The sequence below is a fragment of the Rhipicephalus sanguineus genome, unplaced genomic scaffold (assembly GCF_013339695.2).
Source record: "Rhipicephalus sanguineus isolate Rsan-2018 unplaced genomic scaffold, BIME_Rsan_1.4 Seq10638, whole genome shotgun sequence".
Lineage (NCBI taxonomy): Eukaryota > Metazoa > Arthropoda > Arachnida > Ixodida > Ixodidae > Rhipicephalus > Rhipicephalus sanguineus.
In genome coordinates this window covers 258,951-281,595 of record NW_023614258.1, presented here as the reverse complement: position 1 = coordinate 281,595, position 22,645 = coordinate 258,951, and the positions used below count along the sequence as shown (strand labels likewise).

Here is a 22,645-nt window from a genome sequence, read left to right as displayed (position 1 = left end):
GTCTGCTGAATATTCCAGTATTCCTGAAACAGGTGTTGCCGGTGGTCGCTTTCTTTTTCCAGGATAACCACTCTTCTTGTCGGGGATAATCAGGTGATCGAAGAGTTCACACTGTTCCGCCACCGCACTGCGCTCTCTGTTTAGATGGCAAAGGTCTTTCTGTGTTGGTGCATTCTTTCGCAGAATTTTTTAATCTCTCTAATATATGAGATGGGGCATTTTGTGCATGTATTTGTAGATAAGACGCCTTGGGATTGTTCCAGGAATGTGCGAACTTCAGGGCGTGGATCTTCTATTTTACTGTCTTCAGAAAATACGCAGAAAATGTTGCCTCCACTGACTACAGCCACCCGACCAGGGCAGGGGCAAACATACTTTGAAATTGTATCGCGATACGATACAAGATACTCAGGCAAGAAGTATTAGAGATACAGATACAAAGTACTGCCGCAATAATTGTATCTGATACGATACTTGGCAATTGTATCTTAAGATACTTCGATACGTTCTCAAATTTGTTATTATAGATCCATATAATGTAGCAGCAAACGCCTGTACATGAAAATGTCTACTTGAAAATTTCTTAACTGTGACCTATTTTGTTTCACTGGAATGAAATCTTTAGTAGCTGAAAAGTTTTGCCCTTCTTTCTCAAAGTACATTAGTTTTTCCAAAACAACTTATTGGGGCTTGTTTTAGCTTCTTCACAGGACACTCTTTATACACTTCGCTGACAGTGGTTCTTGCTTGTCATTTTCGCAGTTGATGGGAGTCACTGCTCAGCTTGCCGACCAGCTAGCGGGTTGCCATATACAGTCGATCCCCGGTATATCGAACTCGGATATATCGAATTATTGGCTATATCGAACAGTTGAGAAATCCCCTTGAATTTCCCATGTAAAAGTATGGGGCTGGTGTGCACGTATATCGAACTCCCACACAGCGAAACATCCGCTATATCGAACGCTGCCCCGCGTCAAAGCCCAGAAAGTGCATTTTTCCTAACAACTATTGATCATTTTTCGGCCGCGTTCTTATAAGTTTCAATCCCTCGTCGCGCGCAGGTGACGAAATTGCGTTGCTCTAGTTCGTTGCGCAGCGCTTGTCAGTTCACCTGTACATTTGAAGCGCGGTCCGCAGGTTTTAACACATGGGCTAGTGTTTTTCAAAGAGGCTGATTGCCGAGGGCACCAAAATGAGAATTCGAATTGAATAGGCAGCCTTGTTGTAATGTTTGCATTCCCTTCCTTGTCTGTTCGCGCACGATGGCATGCGGGCCCCCAAAGCATGGCGTTCGAGATCCGCAACCTTGTGACATATTTTTAGTGTTTTCTGCTTTAAAACGCGGATCTCAGAGGCTACGCTTTTTTTCGCATTTCTCGCCAAAGTAGCGGCTGCCTTCTGCAAAGCCACAAGTGCCATCGGTATCACCAACGTGTCGACGGTGGAGAAATGTTTCTTCGTGCAGCGTTGTCTCTTGCGGAATGTGTACTTCGTGCTGCGTTCTTGATAAATCGTCATTCGGGAGTCGAACTAAACATTGTCCCGCTCGTAGCGATAAAAATGATGACCGGTGCTTGGAACGACCTCAAGTAAAGCACCGTCGTGCACTGTTTCCTTACGGGCCTTGGTGCCAGGTGACGACTTCAGGCGCCGACTATGGCGTACAGTGCGTCAGTGAATTTTGCGACTTATTAGCGTTTCCGAGCGCCGTGTCAGACGGGAGCACAGCGAGTGACTTCATCGGTGCAGATAATGACGTAGCCGTTTCTGGCTGCATCGATGCCGAGATCATAGCTGATGTTGCCGGTGCTGCGGAAATGGACCCGTGTGGTTTGAAGATGCCAGCCGCCACTGCCACCGCTAAACCCTTTACCGCGCTACAGAGCTCGCATCAGCGTTCAGCGTTGATCTCCGCTGTTGTGGCGGAAGGTGCTGAATTTACTTATTTGGAAAGCTTCAATGATATTGACGATGACTTGATGAATTCACGGCGCGTAAGAAGCAAGCCAAGTTGACGGACTGTTTTCATGTGAAATAAAGTGCGCTAACTTGCAAAAGAAGTTCTCGCCTTGTTCTGTGAGTGAATCGTCATGTTCGCGCTTTTTACGATTTCAGAAAACTGTCGAGGCCTGCAGTGCTTTAATTAAAGCCTTAAATATGCATATTTCGTATTTCGAATTATCGATATATTGAACTATTTTGCAGTCCCCTTCGAGTTCGATATATCCGGGATCGACTGTAATCACAATAACGTCAATAAGAAGTCTTCGCACGACGGCGCAAATACCGGTCTGGACTTTTACCTTGTCCGTAAAAGACAGTTTGCACAATAACATATATCCGGACAGGTGTACAGCAGCAACAACGCTGGTAGCGACTTTTGGGGGGGAGGGTGGGGGGCGCATGGTATATATGGGGTTTGAGACCATTCGCTAGCGGCCCGGCCAGCACACATGACCGTCTCCATCCTATTTGTTTTTATTTTCTAAATAAGTATGTTCGTGAGCTACACAGACATGACTGGTCTCAGGCATTTCTTTCGTGAGGGTGTCACCATGTGCTGAAACATAACCGTGGAACAAAAGCTCTATATTTCAATCCACATCCAGATTTCACTCGTGTACATCGGTATCGATGTTTCTCGAATCCTGACCCCAAATCCCCTTAAGAAGTGACCTATATATGAGATATGGGGAAGGCTTCCTTTCAAATGGCAACGTCATTTTGTTCAAACTCCTACGACCCCACCATCTTCACTGTCCCGGCCCTTGGAGCTAAATTTTGGGACTGCGGCCCGCCGACTACACGCTGAGTTTGAGACCCCTGGTGCATACGTTGATTACGTAAAACTGCAATGAATTTCCATGTTCTACTTAGCTGCTGGCGTAAGGGATTATTTGTTGATATACTCACTAAAGCGCAACATTTTAGCAATTTTTCTTCGAGAGAGCATGTGCAACACGGAAATGTCTCAGACGTATTCTCGCCTACTACGACCGTACTGTATAGCTGCACAAAGCGTCACAGGACACCGCCGTTATTTGCGCTATTGCCGTTTATGGCTCCCATTACGTGGCGATTAGCAATACGAAAAATATTTAAGAAGGCCTAAAATAGGAAAACAAATATAAGTAAAATAGAGTTGGTTGTGTATCAAATATTCACATTGAATGAGTTTAGAAACACAATGCAGGCGGCGCCCTTAATAGCTGGGTCATTCCAAGTGAAACGTCCCAGCCCAAAATTCGACCACTATACTCGGCGACAGTTTATCTTGACAGTGGAGTGAAGGCTACGGAGGCGGGGTTCCGCACATTCGTGTTGTTCCGCAAGTAGTACGGCAGCTTGCGGCTGATTTCACTTTTGCTCGCCCGCAGTTTGGAAAAACATATATACGAAAAATGTGAACGGGGTGACATTTCGATTGTTCAGTGTACATTTTAGTGTCATAATACGAGTATATTTTTCTTGGAGAACTAAAGAGCGCGTCTGCGCCCGCACACTGGCCCACTACGTCATGGACGCCATGTTTACTTTGGAAAACGGGCGTGCTGAAAAGGTGGCGCGGTCTAAGGAATGGAAAGAAAAGGAAAGTATTCTTGCTAAGTGAACAATAACTGTATTTTATTTACGACTTCCCGCAACTGTTTGAGTCCCATAATAAATAAAGCAGCAATTATTTCAGCAAGACAAATGAGAGAATTATCAGTAAACTGAAGTACTATTTTCTGGCGCGGTAGCAGGCATGCGCTTTGGTTCTGTAGCTTCCACAGTGCTGTCAAGAAAAGTTGTCGCCGAGTATAGCAATTCTATTGAAAAAATTGAGCTAGAAGGTAACTGTGTGAGAGCGATTTTAGTAAAATATTTTCGTTCAGAAAAATTATCTGGTCACGTGACGGTCCTTTGAATATTCCGGCGAGAAGGAAAAGTTGGGTGGTAATATATTATGCGTATTCACGCTTGAAACTGGGTACAATGGCACATTGTGTTTGTAAACAAACGTTTATTGAGAAAAATGCTTGCAAAGTTGACAAAAAATGACTTTCTGGGGAGATTCACTCGTAAATTAAGCATTGAGGCCCTCGCGATAAAAATATGTGAGAGGGTTCTTTATATGCTCCAACGTCTTCTCTTGTGATGTGGAAATTTTTATTCCTGTAAATTTTGTTTAAATCGAAAAAATAATTTCTGATGTCCACAACCAATGTCAATGGCAGGCACTACCGATGTCTGTCTTTACTGCAAAATGCGTGCTTTTTCTTGGCGAGTTTTTGGGCTTGCATGAGGACTCTGTTAGTTTTTCAAGCAAACTCTGGCAGCTTGATTTCACATTAGTGTATATGTATATCGAAACTTGGTTACTTTTGTGCCTTCATAACTGGCTTTCTTGGCACTAGGGGAAGTCAGGCAGACAAGCACAGCATGGGCATAAGCGTTTGGCAGTGGTATTAATGCGATAGCGTTGGAGAGCTCGTGTCGCAGAAATTCCGGTGTCGGCGTCACTACCGACGCTTGTGAGCGAAAAATCGTCTGTGAGCGAGAAATTGAGAAAGATGCAAACAAAATAAACAATAAAAATCTTCGGTCCCATTGAGAATCGAACCCGGGCCGTTTGCGTGGCAAGCAGGTGCCCTGCCACAAGGCCACAATGTTACTTGCAACTGCTTCGGGAAAAAACTGTACATAAATGCCATGAAGTGGAAGGAGTCTCCTTAACGCATTTTGTTGTATGCGGGAAGGGTGTTGTCTATCACATCCTCTTGTCTTGCGGAAAATGCTATATCGGGCAAACTGGGAGGTGTGTGAACAATCGTCTAATGGATCACAGGGCTTCGCTGAAAGCTCAGCCTTCATCAAATCTGTGCTTGCATTGCAAAGTTTGCAAATGTCACCCGTTGTTGCAGGAAACAAAGGTGTTGTCAAGGCATAAAGATAGGGCAGCGCGAGAAGTGGCTGAGGCATTCTACATCCACAAGTATGGCAGCATGTGCGTTGCAAGGCCTTCGCTTACGTTACACAAACTAGAGATAGACTATCTAACCGCCAACCTCTAATCGTTCACGTGGTTTTTCTTGTTACTTATATTTTTGTGCTTCCTTCAATAAACTTCCAGTTGCTACTCTGCGCTTGTGCGTGTGTCTCACTTGTCCCTGTTCATTTTGTGCAGTTTTTCGTAGTAATGGAGTACCAACTCGCCCAACACTCAGTCCTTTTAAACAATGAAAACCAGTAAACATTTCCTTCTCGCCACCAACAAAATTGTGCATTCAACGCATAACAAGGCGAACGGGACATTAAAGTACTTTGGGAAGGCCTATGAATGCTTCCTCCTCCCTCCAAAATTTGCGGTAAAACGGAACTGGAAAAAAGTACAAGTAAAGGGAATGAGTCATTTTCGCAAACCCCTCTTGTCCATCACCGGGGACGCAGGTTGTACCACTTGCTTGGTGGTGTGGGTGACTGGGTGGCCAAGCCCTGGTGAGGCATATCTGGATCATCAGCTGCTGAGTCTTGCCGTGCATAAAATGGTTTCAGATCTGAGACATGAATAGGGCCACACGCTTGATTAGTTAAGCAATTTTTCAGCATGTACGAGAGCCTGGATTTCTGGGTTATTGTATACAGTCCGTCCCACCTGTTAGCTAAGGAAGCGGCAAAACCTTTCGAGGCGCCGCTGAGTGGGTGTGTCCGCTTCAACACCAAGTCCCCAACCTCAAAGCTAACGTTTTGTCGACGCTTGTCATACTGTCCTGCCTGTTCCATTCGGGACACATCGAGGTGCTGTCTGGCTTGTTGTACCGCGTCGGTCAGCCTCTGTCTCAGGTCCCCTGCAAACTTTGAATAAGGTCTTGAAGAAGCGGTTGCACATGTCAGAGCACTGTCCTGCGGAAAGCTCAATTCTTTGCCCAGGTTAAGTTGAGCAGGAGTGAAACCTGTTGAGCGATTAACTGTCGTCCTAGTTGCGAATGCTATTTCTGCCAGTTTCAGATCCCAGTCTTTATGACGCTCAGTATGCGCGTCATAAGCATAGATTTCAGATTTCGGTTTACCCGTTCCGTGATGTTGGCTTGCGGGTGATACACAGACGTGCGCTCGTGACGAATTCCCAAGGCGTCACAGGAATCCGTGAACACCTTGCTGGTGAAGTACGTCGCGTTGTCCGTGATCAGCTGGGCAGGGAATCCGAACCTCGTGAAGGTTTCGAGAAGGCAGTCCCATACTTTCTGCGAAGTGAGCTTACGCAAAGGAAACAATTCAACCCATTTCGTGAAATGGTCAGTCACAACAAGCAGATAGTGGTTTCGCCGCGGACTCATGGGAAACGGGCCCATTACGTCACATGTAACAATCTGCCATGGCGATGTACTCTCAACTGACTGCATTGTTCCTAACGGTAAACCACATCGTGGTTTCGCCTTTTGACACACTGAACAGGAACGCGCGTAGCGTAATACATCGTGTTTCAACCCTGGCCAGGTTACCGTACGACACAGCTTCTCGTAAGTCTTCTGCCCTGAAGAGTGACCAGCTAAAGCACTGTCATGGTAGTACTTTATGAACAATTTGCGAAGTTTGCGAGGAATGACAACTCGCGGTGACTCCACACTACCATCGTCAACCTGAGGAAAGTACCGGAACAAGAGGCCTCCTTCTCCGAGCAGGTAGCAGTCGGTCTCCTCGTCGCTTCCGGTGGCAGTTGGATCACAAGCTGCTAGCTTTTCTGACACCTTACAACAAAGGCCATCGCCCTGCTGTGCTGCAAGGAGCTCCTGTTTACTCACCAAAGTACCCCAACGTGACTGCATTGTCAGAGCTGGTGTCGTAACCGCACACACTGTTTCCGGCTCGACCTGGGGTTCAATAGACAAAGGTGCACGTGAAAGTGCGTCAGCAACTGTGTTAGTGCTACCCTTCTTGTACTCGATGACATAGTCGTAGCGCTGCAAGGTAAGCGCCCATCGGGCCAATCGTCCCGAGGGATTAGGCAATCGTTTCAGCCAAGAGAGCGCTTGGTGATCAGTCTGAATGACAAACTGAGCCCCGTCCAAAAACATGTCAAACTTCTTTAATGCGAAAATGATAGCCAGGCACTCTTTTTCTGTTACCGAGTAGTTGCGTTCCGCACCGGTCAGAGTGTGGCTTGCGAAAGCAACAGGCCTCAAAGCACCTGCGCATTTCTGTAAAAGTACTGCGCCAAGTCCGTAATCGCTGGCGTCTGTCTGTAACACAAAAGGTTTGTTAAGATCTGGCAGCTGAAGGGAGGCGTTACTGGTGATTACTTTCAGAAGCGTGTCGAAAGCTGCTTGTTGCTCACCGCTCCAGAGCCATTTCGCGCCTTTCTTCAGCAACTGAGTTAGTGGTCGGGAGATGTCTGCGCACTGCGAAATGAAGTCATGATAAAAAGCAATCATTCCGAGAAACCTTTGCAAGCTCTTAGTATTCTGGGGTGGGGGGTAATCCGCAATTGCCTTCAGTTTGTCTGGGTTCGGTTTTAGTACGCCGTTGTCAACAACAAACCCAAGAAGTAACAGTATGGAGAGCTGGGCGAGTTGGTTTGAGGACATTCTTGGAAACATTTCGGCGCGCACACAAAAGACGAAAACGAAAGGCGAGAAGACAAATGGGCGCGAACTCACAACTAAGTTTATTGAAGGAATTACACGAAATATATAACCCAGGGTAGCTCAAGAGCGCATGTGCGTAAAAAGAATCAAACAAACAAACAAGCAAAACATAAGGAAACATAAGAAAAAACACATCATGACAGTAATATTGCAGAAGTATCTACATCGTGCAGCAGATTTTAAAAGTCAAGTGCTACTCAAAAAGGTGAACTCCTTGTCAGTTAGTGCAATCGATGGGTTGCTTACGCATTTATCAGCACACCTTCTAATGTGGAAAGCTTCAACTATTTCCACATTAGAAGGTGTGCTGATAAATGCGTAAGCAACCCATCGATTGCACTAACTGACAAGGAGTTCACCTTTTTGAGTAGCACTTGACTTTTAAAATCTGCTGCACGATGTAGATACTTCTGCAATATTACTGTCATGATGTGTTTTTTCTTATGTTTCCTTATGTTTTGCTTGTTTGTTTGTTTGATTCTTTTTACGCACATGCGCTCTTGAGCTACCCTGGGTTATATATTTCGTGTACTTCCTTCAATAAACTTAGTTGTGAGTTCGCACCCGTTTGTCTTCTCGCCTTTCGTTTTCGTCTTTTGTGTGCGCGCCAAAATGTTTCCAAGAAAACCCAAGAAGGTTGATTTTGTTAGTAGCTAGCTGCAGTTTTCCGGGATGAACAGTTAGACCGGCTGCTGACATGCGCTGTAGCACTGTATGCAAGTGTTCAAGATGGTCTTCAAACGTGCGCGAAAACACCGTCGCATCATCAAGATACCAAAGTGCATAATTAAACTTTGCATCACCCAAGACCATATCCATCATGCGCTGATAGGAACTCGGACTATTGGAAAGACCAAAGGGCATGCGCACAAACTCAAACAAGCCTCTATGACATGCAAATGCCGTTTTCAGGATATCGTCAGGGTGAACCTCGATTTGCAGATACCCACGAGAACAGTCGATAGTGGTGAAGAACTTTGCGTTTCCCAGCGCGTAAGTTATGCTCGATATTGCTGGCAAAGGGTAGGAATCTCTCACCGTGACTGCGTTGAGCCTGCGGTAGTCCACACAAAGACGTGCCGTACCATCTTTCTTTGGGGCCAATACCACAGGGAAGGCCCACGGACTGTCCGAGGGTCGTACGGCTCCTGTGTCAACCATTTCGTCCAGGGCTTTATCGAGAACGGCTCGCTTGTGCTGGCTCAGCGGTCTCGGGTTGCAACGCCATGGACGGGCGTCGCCGGTATTGATGCGACGCACTAGGACGTCGGTCTTCCCAGGACGTTCCGTAAACATTCCCGAGAACGTTGTCAGCACGGCCTCTAGCTGCTTCCATTGGTGGTTCGTTCCCGTGAAGTCGCTGAGGGACTGCATGACTGCTGACGGCAGGGTGGTGTGCATGGCTGCCACGCCTTCCGCGTGCCTTGATACAGGCACGAAGTCTTTCTTCTCCGCAAAAGGTGTTGTCTCGGATTGTCCGTGAAGGCGGTAGCCTCTTGCAGGAAAGTCGAGTGTGAGCCCCTCGTCTGCAAGAAAATCTCGACCGAGAAGCATTGACACTGATAGACCAGGCAAACAAACAAATCGCTGGCGCTTCCTTTTTCCATTAAAGCTTATCCGTAAACGAACACAACCTTCAGCGTTTGATACGTGGCTTGATGCCATTCGCAACTGAACATTTGAGTTACGAAACTTTATCTTTTTAGCTTTACACTTCTCAAGCAACACGTCACCGATTAACGAGATTCCTGAACCGGTATCAAGAAGAGCAGGTACGGTAATGCCCAGCGCTTTAACTTTCATCGTTGGTTCTGGAGACTGCGCCTGCGTTACGCGGCAAACAGAGGGAACGATGTCTGACTCACCAGCTTGATGTTCGTCCATTACACGCTCCGGACAGCTTTGCACGCTCCTGGCATTTACGGCCGTGGGCTGTGACACAGCGCCAGTGGTTAGTGTCGCCGGCCAAAGCAGTTTCCCGAACCTGCATTCGCGCTACGGCGCGCAAAGCATTGCCGCCTCACATGACCAGTTTGACCGCACTGGTAGCATACGACATGCGTATGTCTGCGTTGGCCAGTTAACCTATCACTGAAATCACGCCTTCCGGCGGAGTGGCTCCCGGAGTACCCATAACAGGAGCGCCTGTCGCAGTCGGCTCGCGCAGGACTTTTGAACCCGGCGTATCGGGACTGGGGGTCCGACCGACTATGCTCTTGTATGGCTCGAGTAAGGAGCGAGCGCTCTGCACTATGACGCTGCTCCGCGGACACTTGCTCCCAGGGACAGCTTACCCCTGATATGGTTTTCAAAGGGGCCCCGCGCCGCCCTTGCTCATGTGCGAAGGGGTCCAGGGCGCGGGAGGAGATAGCCGTGAATGCGCCTGGGCTCGTCAGGTCGCATGAGAGACTGGCTACGGGGGCGCGCCAAGCCAGTGACGGCTCAAGAGCAGATTGCGGCGCTGGCGGTGGCACGTAAGTGCTCTCAGCTAACAGGGCGTCTTGTACACCGCGGGCCTCCCATGCAAGGTGCTCAAGGGTTTCGAATGTGCGCCCATAAAGAAATGGCCTGAATCTGGGATGACTCTGTCGAATGACCCGAGCTACTTGGTCCCTTTCCGAGGCAGTTGGTGCTGCTCGGCGATGCAGTTCCTGCATCGTCCGGACGTACTCGAGCAAACTTTCGTCCGGATGCTGGGTTCTTAGTTCGAGCTCACGTTGGACTCGCAGCTCGTACCCAGGGGGCAGAAATTCCTCTCGGAAGCCCTGTGCAAATTCTGTCCAAGTGGTGAAAGGGGTTTGTAGCCTCCACCACCGTCCTGCGGCATCCCGTAAAGCCAACGGCAGGATTCGAGCCATCACGTGTGCTTCCGAGGCACCGGTCGCTCTGACATACCTGTCCATTTCCTCTAGGAAGTCAACCACTGATTTCGGGTCGTCGTAACCCGTGTACGTGGGTAGCGTGGCCGGAGGTAGGAGCTGTGGTTCGCCGGCCCAAGTGCCCATGCGGTCCATGACCGTGTTGCACAACTCAGCGACACGCTGAAATGTGTGCAGGTGCTGTGCCAGCAGCTGGTCAGCCTGCTCGTGTGAAGAATCCCGCTCGCCGCTGGTAGGCAAGATCGTCCCGGACTGGAGATGCATTCCGTCTGCCTGCGCGATGAAGAGAAAAAAAGAAAACCCGCGCCACAAAAGAACACACACGAGAATGCGCTACACCGAGACTCAACGAACGAGACAAGGGACCGGACCTACGTCCACCGTGCTATCCCTGCGGGCGGGAGCAAAAACGACGTTGGGCGCCAACTGTGGGTACTGGGCTCGCTGCGTCCCGTCCGCAGTCAAAGCAAGGAAGACGGAGGCTTCAACTCGCAACAAACAACAACAACAATTTATTTAACTCTACGCTGCATACGGCGGGGTCGGTCCAGGCACACGAGACGATGAGGCGACGACCATGGTCGGCGGCAGCAGCAATCGGCCAGCGCGGGTGGCCGCATCCGTCCTTCCTGGCGTCCCAGGCACGTCTCCCTCGGGCGGCGCGCAGGCTGCCCCTTTTAAGTCGCGCAGCTGGGCCACGCGCACCGCCTCTGCGCAGCACGTGGCGCTATCTCACGATAGCCAGTGGGCGTGGTTCCCACAGTTCATAGTAAAAGAAAGCGGGAAAACAAAACCACAACACACATAGAAATGAAGGGGACAGGATGACGCAGTGCTAGCAACTGAAATTTAACACGTGCTTGGCTTTTTTAGACATGTTTTTACTCTTTCTGCGACTGCGTGATTCTTTAATTTTGTAGTTTTTCATACTGTGTGTGTATATCTTTCTGCGGTTTTCATTAAACTTCAGTTGCTAGTAGCGCATCATCCTGTGCCTTTCATTCTCATTTCTCTGTGCTGTGGGGTTTTTTTCTGCACTTTCTTTAACTATGAATACACATCAACTCGCCCAGCTGTCCATTTTAGGATGAAGTTAGCTGAATAAAGCCAGTTCCACTAAATGTCAATTTTAACAATGCGAAATTTTCGAATGTACATGCTACTGGAAAGGTTGCACGCAGTATCATGCATAACACTCTGCATCAATCCCAGTATTTGCCCAAATGCTGTAAGATGTAAGAAATGTTCGAGATAGTGTACAATGAGGCACAGTGAACTGTCCCCACAATACACTGTCTCGTACACAAGCAGTGGGCGAGCGACTCTTGCTGCTTTGCCAGAAATGTCTTCCTGAAAATGATACAAAAAAAAGTTCATTAAGCTTTCCGTGTCCATAAAATGAATTACTCGCGAAGGACTCGCACTTCACTATACTTATTGCAGACCTTTGTGGGAATTGAGCGCGCCCTCCCCTTTGGCGCCTCGTTCCCCAGCTAGCGCGTGTTGGGCCCGCGCGGCTCGAGCGTCGGGGACCGCCGTTAATCGGCAGTATGGCAACCACGGCGGCAGCGCCAGGCCTCTTTGTCTGGTGCGAGCCATGTGTCGGCTTCCCGGCGCGCGGGCACGCGTCCGGGCATGCCTGGACATGCTCACATGCTCACGCCACCAAGCTAGCTTACGTCACTGCGCAGCGCCTGTCCTCATTGGCCGCCAGTGACAACCTCCTTCCCCCTTGAGCTCGCTTCTGTATGGCGTGGGCTTGCCCGCGTCAGATGCTGTCAGGCTAGCACGAGAGGTTGACGCGCTGCTGTAGCAGGCGGCTTCTCGTTCGTGTGCTCGACTGCTGCCCTTTGTGTGATAGTCGTAGCGCCGCTGGCAAGCGTACTCGATCGGTCTTGCGGAGTTTCCTCTACGGCCTGCAAGCCCGTGTTGTTTGTTGACATCCTGCTTCGAGTGCCTTTTCTGCGCCGTGCCGGAGTCGACGAACCCGTCCGTAGCGTCTTTGTTCGCTGCGGCAGTGGAGAGCGTCGCGTCCCTTCACGGTCGCCTCGTAGGGTAAGCTTTGTGCTAAACCTATCTCCACACCTTTTAACAAAATGTGAAACAAATGGAAAATTGTGAGGCTGCTAAGTAGTTCTGTCAACTTTTCAAGTACACAGGGCGAAAAATACACGAAGATAAAGAAATTCGAAACAACACTGGAAGTGTTACTCTTGTGCAAGACTTTGATTTGGGCGAGTTGGTACATGCTTAGCTGTGGAAAAACAGCGCAATAAAGGACGAGGACGCAGGAACACAGTAGCGCTCGTCCAGTCTACTGTGTTCCTGCGTCCTCGTCCTTTATTGCGCTGTTTTTCCTCAGTTACTCTTGTCCTGTGTACCACCATTAGGGTAGATTTCGATGTCAGTCAAGTTAGCATTATACTGTAAAAGGGTGTGAATGTTAGTGAGGTCCACTTCGTATTTAAACACGTTGGACACTAGATTCTTGATCAACCACAGCTGCTCTGTTTAGGACTGAATATTGGGCAACTTTGGTATTGATTCATGGCAAAAATTAACAGCATACTTGTAATGAGGACAAAAGAAGACCTGGATACAATGCCAGCGTTTTCACCTTGTCAGAAATTATGTCAACAATGAGAATACTGTGTACAGATAACAAACACTATGGCAACATAATTCAAAACAAAATAACTAGAGGGAAGAAACAAGGTGATTGAACAAGGTGGTTCAACAGGTTCAACTGGCTGATATCAATGTGATTAAAATAGCCTTGCATCACTAATACATCTCCTAAAGGCTATAAATATGCATATGTAACCCTGGCAAGTTCCAGTGCCCATCATCTGCTTGGTAATATACACAGTGGCAGGCTCGCTTGAGTCGCCGGGACATTATTGTCACACCATATCGCACCCGCAGTAAGGCATATTGCACTGTCGTCAAACCACGCATTTCATGTCCAGTGGCAAAGCGCAGGCACAAAACGCGCACACACGGCTGACACAGCTGGGCAGTTCAGAAGCGGCGTTCACAAGGCCAAGGTAATCCCATGACGGCTTTGCTTGGGCATCCCACACGCTGCTGGGGCCAGCCTAAAATGACTCTCTTCTTGCGTTTCTTTCTTTTTTGCTTTTTTTTCCCTCTTCGCGCGCCTACGTCGCAACGCTTCTTCAAACCTCGCTTGTATTCCGATGTATCTGATTGTCTGATTTCCTCGCTCTCACCCACGGCATGCGGGCTGCAGCTGTCCGAAGGTTGAAGGGCGTTTTATCTCGTTTCCTCCCGTTCACAGCGGCCGCTTAAAAAGAATCTCTTTTTTTTTTCTTTTTTTAAATTTTGCGTCGCGTTTTCTCTGCACGGGATTTTTTTCCGTGCGATGAGACAGGCTGCCTTGCTTATCTAAAAGTGTATAACGAGTGTACATGCCGTGCCAATCGGCTGCATCAAGGGCTTGCCGGCTTTTCCTTTCAGTTTAATTTTGATTTGATGGAAAAACGACATAAGCGAAGGCACGAAGCGAGGTAACGACAGTACCAGTGTGAAGTATCAATATCAATGCGACATAAGCGAAGTAACAACAGTATCAATGCAAATAGATCACGTCAGCACTTACAACCCAGATGCGATAGACCGCACCGCGCCGCGAGAAGCAGCCGACCGGAACTATTAGTTTCCAGCAGCAGCCGTCAACACCACCTAGTTACGTGGAAAGGAAACCACACAACATTGAAGCGAGGTGACGTAAGGCACTGGGGCGGGGCCCCTCGAACGGCGCTCCCTCTCTCCTCCGGAATGAAGTGAGTTGAGAGGGATTTGAGAGGGTAAATATTGCGATCGCTATATCTCCGGTCCTTCCTTAGCTTTTCAAAAAATTCTTTCGGCTATATATTTTTGGGAAAGGTCCGAATCATTCCAGCGTGTTTTTCACGCCAAGCCCGAGGTGTGGTTCATGACCCCTTTAAGCCGGAAAATTAATATATGGTTTTACTTGTGATGTCACGTGAAAGAACAATGACAATAGAATGGTTTAAAACACAATGTGCCATTGTACCCAGTTTCAAGCGTGAATACGCATAATATATTCCCACCCAACTTTTCCTTCTCGCCGGAATATTCAAAGGGCGGAATATTCATGACCAGATAATTTTTCTGAACGAAAATACTTTACTAAAGTTGCTCTCACACAGTTACCTTCTAGCTTAATTTTTTTTCAATATAATCGCTTGTCATCGAATTTTGGGCTGGGACGTTTCTCTTGGAATGACCCAGCTATGAGCTTGAAGTATTGTCAGCTTACCTGTTGAGACAATGGAAAATTCAGTGTCTATGGAAAATTGCCTGAAACGGCTCGTTTGGACGCTCATGAGTAAAACGGAGCATTCAGTAAAACATTATTTCTCGAATCCCCTTCCTTACATATTTAAGATGGCTCCTAATGGTTTCCATTATTATACAATGGAAACTCAATTTCGCTATTTTCTGCAGCGGTAAGCAGAATATTTTGTACTGTATACACAAGGCACGCCCACATGATAACATATTTGTTTTCAAGATCGCCTTGGCAATGTGTAAATGTGTAAGCAGTAGTAGAAAAAAAAGCAGGCAAAAGAATAAAGCAGAAATCTTATTTTGGGAGTGCATTACAAAAGACATATTGCAGTGACCATACTGGAAAAACAGTGCAGAGACTAGGGTAATGTATGTGATACAAAATGACATCTAAGAAATCTCTTGTGCTGATCAAATTATGATTTCATAAATTCTTTGAATAAAGGTAGATGGAAGTGAAAAATACGGTACGCCATGATATTTTCTGTTAGGTAAACGCTCAGCATCAGTACCAGTGGTGCTAAAGTTGGTAGAATCTTATTTGCGTATAAGTTAATTCATTGCATGCAAGTCAAACTTACATCAACGAGATCCTTCAAATCGCTGATGTATAAAATCCACGCGACGCAAAGCAACCCCATTGTTGCACACATCACATTTCGTTACGGAGCAAGACACAAGAGAATCTTCAATAACGACACTGTAACAGCATCACAATTCGCATGATAGGCGCCGCATGCAGTGGAGTAAGCGGTGCAGGACAGTGGCTAAGAGCAAGTGTCGCGACATTGGCGCAACTACGAAGAAAAGAAATTGAGAAAACAAAAGGTACGAGGGCTGGGCTTAGACGTCCGCGTGCTTGTCTTCCTGATCTTCTACCCTCACTGGATGACTCAGGCGTAACACTAAAATAACGTCACTGCCCTTAGACTTATACAGATGGCTTAAGGCTCGTTCACACCGGCGACTAGCAACGGTCGCGCGACCGTTTGTGACTGGCAGTCAAAAAGCGAGTCGAAGCGACTGATGTTCACACCTGCGTGCGACCTGTATACGTCGCCATATAGAATTCATCTGCTCGCATACAGCTTGCATTGCCATTGCCCCGTAAAATAGGCTGATGTCCCGTTCCTGCACATCTGATTGGTTCAGAGGTTTGAGACTGCAGTTGCGCAACTGAAAAATCGAGCAGCGAGCGACTGAGCCAAAGCCGTCGCTTTGCGACCAAAACGGCCATTTGCGACTGTTTGCGACGAGTCGCTTTGCGACTAACTTAGTTGCGCGACCGTTGCTAGTCGCCGGTGTGAACGAGCCTTTAGTGGCACTAGCGCCAGCTTGGGAAGCGGGGCTTGGCCAGCGATTATTGTTTCGCACGGTTGTGTTGCGATAGAAGTGTCTTGTATCTTAAGATACACGATACATTATCGAATGTATCGGAAATACAGATACAGATACTCGTTTTTCGAGACGTATCGCAATACAGATACAATATACCCTCAGAGTATCTAAAAGAGTATCTAAGATACATGTATCTTCGATACTGCCCAGCACTGCACCCGACCTTCCATAAGCTGTCCGTTGTCCGAAGCTTCTTGAGAAGAGGGGAAGTTATTTGCTCTTCCCCGCGCCTCCTACAAGGTGAAAAGAAACAGGCGTTTGTCCACCGCCCTCCACAGTTACAGCAAATGTAAACAAGACAACGGACCCAGATCGGTACAATATCTGCGCCGCCAGTGGGGCAGGACGCCGGTTCTTCAGAAGAGCAGCGCTTCTTGTTTCACACAACCAGCATCCATCATCCGCAGCTCCCTACCCTGACCTCAAGATCGAACATCCCCAGAACAATTGTCACGGATTGCCATTTTTTGCGACCCGGCGTCTCACCAATTAACGGACTGAGCGTGAAACAGTGCGCTGAGACTGGCCCGCCAACAATCATTGTTAGGATTAACGGACACCGCGCTCCCCCACTGATCGGCGGGACCGCTTGACCATGAAAGGGTTGTCTTTAGCGCCAGGAAGTGTTGAAGGGGGTGTTCTTCGAACATTCGCCGCCGGCGTTTTATCCTTCGCACCTGTACCGGCGGCGACAGCAGGGTCGTTGGGGGCCGCGTTGTACGTCGAACTAGGTTAGACAGCAAAACGCACCTCCTGAGAGCCAAGGAAATGGACCATTTCTACGGATAAGCTACAGGTAGACAAGACTGCAAATCGGTTCTGCGGAATCCCGCAAGGTGGCGGAAAGGTTAAGAAAGGGGAAATAGACAACCACCCGTTTGTAGCACGAAGCCACAAGGAAATCCATAGGATTTCTCAGAAATAAAGCCTCTTAGTTGCCGAAAAATTCGTCCTGGTCCGGGGATCGAACCCGGGACCAACGCCTTTCCGGGGCGGTCGCTCTACCAATTGAGCTAACCAGGAAGCTAGCAATTGGCAGCGCGAGGGCGAATTCATCGACAACTCGAAGCAACTGGATACATATTGCAAATCAGTTCTGCGGAATCCCGCAAGGTGGCGGAAAGGTTAAGAAAGGGGAAATAGACAACCACTCGTTTGTAGCACGAAGACACAAGGAAATCCATACGGATTTCTCAGGAATAAAGCCTCTTAGTTGCCAAAAAATTCGTCCTGGTCCGGGAATCGAACCAGGGACCAACGCCTTTCCGGGACAATGCCTTTCCGCCACCTTGCGGGATTCTGCAGAACTGATTTGCAATATGTATCTAGTTGCTTCGAGTTGTCGCTGAATTCGCCCTCGCGCTGCCAATTGCTAGCTTCCTGGTTAGCTCAATTGGTAGAGCGACTGCCCCGGAAAGGCGTTGGTCCCGGGTTCGATCCCCGGACCAGGACGAATTTTTCGGCAACTAAGATGCTTTATTTCTGAGAAATCCGTATGGATTTCCTTGTGGCTTCGTGCTACAAACGGGTGGTTGTCTATTTCCCCTTTCTTAACCTTTCCGCCACCTTGCGGGATTCTGCAGAACTGATTTGCAATATGTATCCAGTTGCTTCGAGTTGTCGCTGAATTCGCCCTCACGCTGCCAATTGCTAGCTTCCTGGTTAGCTCAATTGGTAGAGCGACCGCCCCGGAAAGGCGTTGGTCCCGGGTTCGATCCCCGGACCAGGACGAATTTTTCGGCAACTAAGAGGCTTTATTTCTGAGAAATCCGTATGGATTTCCTTGTGGCTTCGTGCTACAAATGGGTGGTTGTCTATTTCCCCTTTCTTAACCTTTCCGCCACCTTGTGGGATTCCGCAGAACTGATTTGCAATATGTATCCAGTTGCTTCGAGTTGTCGCTGAATTCGCCCTCACGCTGCCAATTGCTAGCTTCCTGGTTAGCTCAATTGGTAGAGCGACCGCCCCTGTAAAGGCGTTGGTCCCGGGTTCGATCCCCAGGCTAGGACGAATTTTTCGGCAACTAAGAGGCTTTATTTCTGAGAAATCCGTATGGATTTCCTTGTGGCTTCGTGCTACAAACGGGTGGTTGTCTATTTCCCCTTTTCTTAACCTTTCCGCCACCTTGCGGGATTCCGCAGAACTGATTTGCAGTATGTATCCAGTTGCTTCGAGTTGTCGCTGAATTCGCCCACGTGCTCCCAATTGCTGGCTTCCTGGTTAGCTCAATTGGTAGAGCGACTGCCCCGGAAAGGCGTTGGTCCCGGGTTCGATCCCCGGACCAGGACGAATTTTTCGGCAACTAAGAGGCTTTATTTCTGAGAAATCCATATGGATTTCCTTGTGGCTTCGTGCTACAAACGGGTGGTTGTCTATTTCCCCTTTCTTAGGTAGACAAGATGTATGTGATCACCGGGACAGGCTGTCACTCTCGCTCAGCTGAGAGCCCTCCTCTGATTAAAAAGGGGCGTGGTCGATGTATATTTAGGGTGCAGTTGGTAACAATAAAATGCGCATGATTGGACCCATGTCGAGGTACCTATTTTTCCAGGAACAGAATCTAGTGAAGGGTGATTTAACACTTTCGTGACCGCGGAAAAATCTGTTGTTTTTGGCTAGTCCAGGAAATATTTCTTTCCTGCCACAGAATATAATTGATGCTGAAGTGTAGGGTATCACATGATAGAGGAAGAATTGGTTTTTCCAACAGTGTCAATTTCAAACAACGGATTTATTTCGACTATAATAAAAAAATTATCAAACAAAGAAAAATGCATCAAAAAGAAAGAAAGATTTATAAAAACATCAATGCTACTCTGCAAAGGCCAAAGATTTTAAAAAATCGAAATATACGTTTGGAACACAAAGCCCTTGTAGAATAATAGTGGAAAAATAAGCTCTGTAAGTACAAAGATTATTTACATAAATACAAGAATATAAGCACTAGTGCCTATCATGCCACCGCGCGATGCAGGTTCTCTACGCGGTGAAACAAAGGCTGGCAGCGCATGTTTTGGAAAAAAAAAATTTTTTCTGTCTAACTTTTCTAGCGTAGTTTGCAGTTCTGGTATTTTTCAATTTTCCTGTGTATTTGTTGAAATGAACAGTGTAGCCTGTCCCAAATCTGCAAAAATCCATAATTGTACCCTCATTTGACCTCATAATAGAACTTTTTGTTGGGCTAGTTGGTACAGTGTTGGGCTAGTGGTGGTTACAGTGGGCTAGTGGTGGTTATATATGATGCTGATGTTCTGGGAATAAAGTTAGTTGCGAGTGACGCCCTTTCTGTCCTGTCCTTACTTTTTTCCTTGATGGTACGCGTCTTTTTGGTTTTTCAGTAATCATTTGACCTCTTTCTCGCTGATATACTGCTGAATACCATACCGACCTCCACATTTCACCATTTTCTCATCCACTGAAAGGTTCCGACGGGGTTAAAAGATAGTGTAGAAAAATCGTTCATGTGTTGCAATAGAGAAGACACTTGGGGAAGATGTTCGTGGGATGCGACGGTCGTCTTCTTCAGATCAGACACTCAAGAAGCCTTGAACCTTTTCTGTGGCATCACCAACGGTGGACGAAGGCCTCGAAATATGTGTCATCGACACCAACACCAATGCAAGCGTTGGACTTGAACGATTACCATGTACATATGGAGTGAGACGAACTTGCTCATCTTCTCTTCAGTAAACTCCCTCCATGGATCCATCCTTCTCACTGTTGTTGTGTAGGGCAGGAGCGCGGCGTAACCCGCGGCGGGCCGACGGAGAGGCCGAACGACGGGAGGGCGCGCGGAGTGAAGACGCAGAGACCAAGCTTCGGCGAGACATACGGGAGACTGCTCTCCCGCGTTTATTGCAGGCGGTTTTAAGGAGCAAGAAAGAAAGGTTATTGGTCCACAAGGCACGAGTCACATGACCGGCACGGCCACGCCGGATTGGTGGTTCAAAGAGGCATGGCAGAGACCTAGCTCCTCCTTGTAGCATGAACAGAGAGCACAACAGCACTGGTGTCTCAGCATGGCACCAGGGGTCACACGACACAACATCGTCCCGCCCTGGGAAGAATTGCATCCTTATACAATTCTAACTGTGGTACCTGCAATACGCAGAAGTTCGGTCTAGGAGAAAACACACACAACCTAGGTTAGAGAAAATTCATTTCCCCGACACCTAACACAAGTGTCAGCTTGCACTGTTCAATGAACCTTCACACACGCGCACTAGAGCAGTAGGCTGGGGCTTACGCGTCCACTGTGGGCGACGTGACCCAGGCCCTCCAGGAAGACTTTGCGTGTGGCGGCTGTCGGGAGCAGACTTCGAAGACCTGTCCCCATCTCTCCAAGAAGAACTCGGTGGATTGCGGCTGCCGTGAGCAGATTCTGAAGACCCAGTCGCGTTACTTCCCTCCCCCGTGTTGGAATTCGGTGCATTTACTGCAGGTGAGGAGGAATATCCAGGACTTTCCTCCTGAAGTCCCAACGGGTGATACTGGGTCGCAGGCAATTGAAGCTGCGCTTCCGCAGATGTAGAGTTGCACTGGACAGCAGGGCCACCGCGAATGGCCTGCGCAGGGAACACCTGGTTGCTGATGCGCAATCTTGAATGCGGCCGCCGACCGCGGCCGTCGTCGTCCTGGAGCCGTCGCAGCTCGATGGCGTCCTGCTGCCGTAGCGCCAGAGGCAGCCGACACAGCTTGGCAGACAGTGGCACGATGTGCTGCCGCCTCCTGACCCGATGGACGTAGTCCCTGACAAGTCCCAGCTCCCCGTCGAACAGGTGCTCGAACCCCGGAGGCACACCTGCAGGAAGCTGCGAGGAAACGGGTGAAGCCAGACGACACGTTAGCGTTGCGCCGTCGATCAGGAGTCCCAACTGCTGGACGGCGTCGAGCCCCAGCAGTGAAGTGCCGTGTGCTGTCACGTAGAAGGTGACAAAGGCCCGCTTGCCATGATGCTGCAAGTCTGTGCGGAAATAGCCCAGGACCGGTATGCGATGCTTCGAAAAATTTTTCAAGCGAACTGACGCTGGCAGCAGGCGATGCTTCGAAGCGAAAAGCGCGTTGAAGTCCCTCTTCGTCATCAATGAAGCCGTCGCTCCGGTGTCCACTAGCATTGACATGTGGCTATGTCCTCCGACGACAACAGGGATGCGCAAGTCCCTTGGGCTAGACGGCGAAGCTTGCACGGACAGGACTGTGGCAGTGCCGGAGTCAGCGTCTCGGACGGCGGCAACTTCGTGCACCAACGCTTGCCGTTTACGGCAGACTGCCGCGAAATGCCCTTTGATGCGGCAAAATTGGCAAGTTTTGTTTTTTGCCGGACAGTTTCTGGAATTCGCCAAATGCCCTGACTTGCCGCAGCGAAAACAAGGGCCAACTAGAGGCTTGGAAGCAGGCTGACCATCTTGGCCGCGAACGCCGTGCTGGAGGCGCGCTGACGAGCCCGCGTAGCCATCTTGGACGCGGCCACCCGAGTTGGGGGGGAAGCCGCCGCCATGTTGAGTCACATGCGGGGCCGCCGAGGAAGCCGACCCGCCATTTTGTGATGCTGCTGCGTAGCCACGTGCGACGCGCTTGACGCTACCGCCGTCCCCGGCGAGCGAGCCGAGTAGCCGTTCATTCTCTCCGAATGCCGCGTTGGCTTTGTTGAGCGCTTCCAAGTCGCGTCCAACTTCTTCGGCTTTCTGCAGCGTAAGGGCTTCCCCGTACGACAGTAGTTTGGCCCGTACATGTGCGTTGGCGACCCCGTGAATTACTTGGTCCCGTACTCTGTCGTCGTAAGTGGCGCCGAACTTGCATGACAGGGCCTTTTCTTTCAGCGCGGTGACGAAGTCGAGAAACGTTTCGCCGGGCAGTTGTTTGCGGCTCGTGAAAAGGTGCCGCTCGGCTAGCACGTTCGTTGACTCTGCGAAAAGCCCGTCCAGGAATTGTAGCAACGTGTCGTACTCCGTCGTCGCCGCATCTGTCGACACCGTGCCCGAGTCCGCCGCCGTCGATGTACTGGCCGTGTGCGTAGCATTTGGGCCGCCTTGTGCTTCGAGCTGCTCCTGCGCCGCGAAGTATTTGCGCTGGCCCTCGATACCGAGCACGCTGATAAGTGCTGACGCGCGTCTTTCGTCCTCCCAGCCGCTTCCACCGGCCGCCTTCAAGTGTACCTGGAAAATCTTTTTCCATAAATGCCAAGGAATGGAAGGCTTGCCGGGAACGTTGAGGAACGGAGGAAGTTTTGCAAAATGGGCCGCCATGTGTGCAGGAGGTAGGCAGTAGGCTCAAGCGGGAAGGTGGCGTCGTAGAGGGAGCCGGAGCGGGAACAAAGAAAAGTCAGGTCGACGCGCTTGTAGCGTGCAGGAAGCAGCACCGACGCGCAGCAGAAAAATGTGACCCGTAGCGTAGTGTCACGTACAT

At 49.0% G+C, this 22,645-nt stretch overlaps 1 protein-coding gene and 4 non-coding genes across 7 annotated transcripts in view; 4 read left to right on the top strand and 1 right to left on the bottom strand.

Annotated features, from left to right (window-relative positions):
• Positions 1-22,645, top strand: part of LOC119376001 (spliceosome-associated protein CWC27 homolog) — a 381,331-nt gene that overhangs the window by 109,369 nt on the left and 249,317 nt on the right. The window lies entirely within an intron of this gene.
• On the bottom strand, positions 17,190-17,263 carry Trnas-gga (transfer RNA serine (anticodon GGA)). The gene has a single exon. It is a non-coding gene; the product is annotated as a tRNA-Ser (tRNA).
• On the top strand, positions 17,619-17,692 carry Trnas-gga (transfer RNA serine (anticodon GGA)). The gene has a single exon. It is a non-coding gene; the product is annotated as a tRNA-Ser (tRNA).
• Trnas-gga (transfer RNA serine (anticodon GGA)) lies at positions 17,897-17,970 on the top strand. Its single transcript has one exon. It is a non-coding gene; the product is annotated as a tRNA-Ser (tRNA).
• Positions 18,455-18,528, top strand: Trnas-gga (transfer RNA serine (anticodon GGA)). The gene has a single exon. It is a non-coding gene; the product is annotated as a tRNA-Ser (tRNA).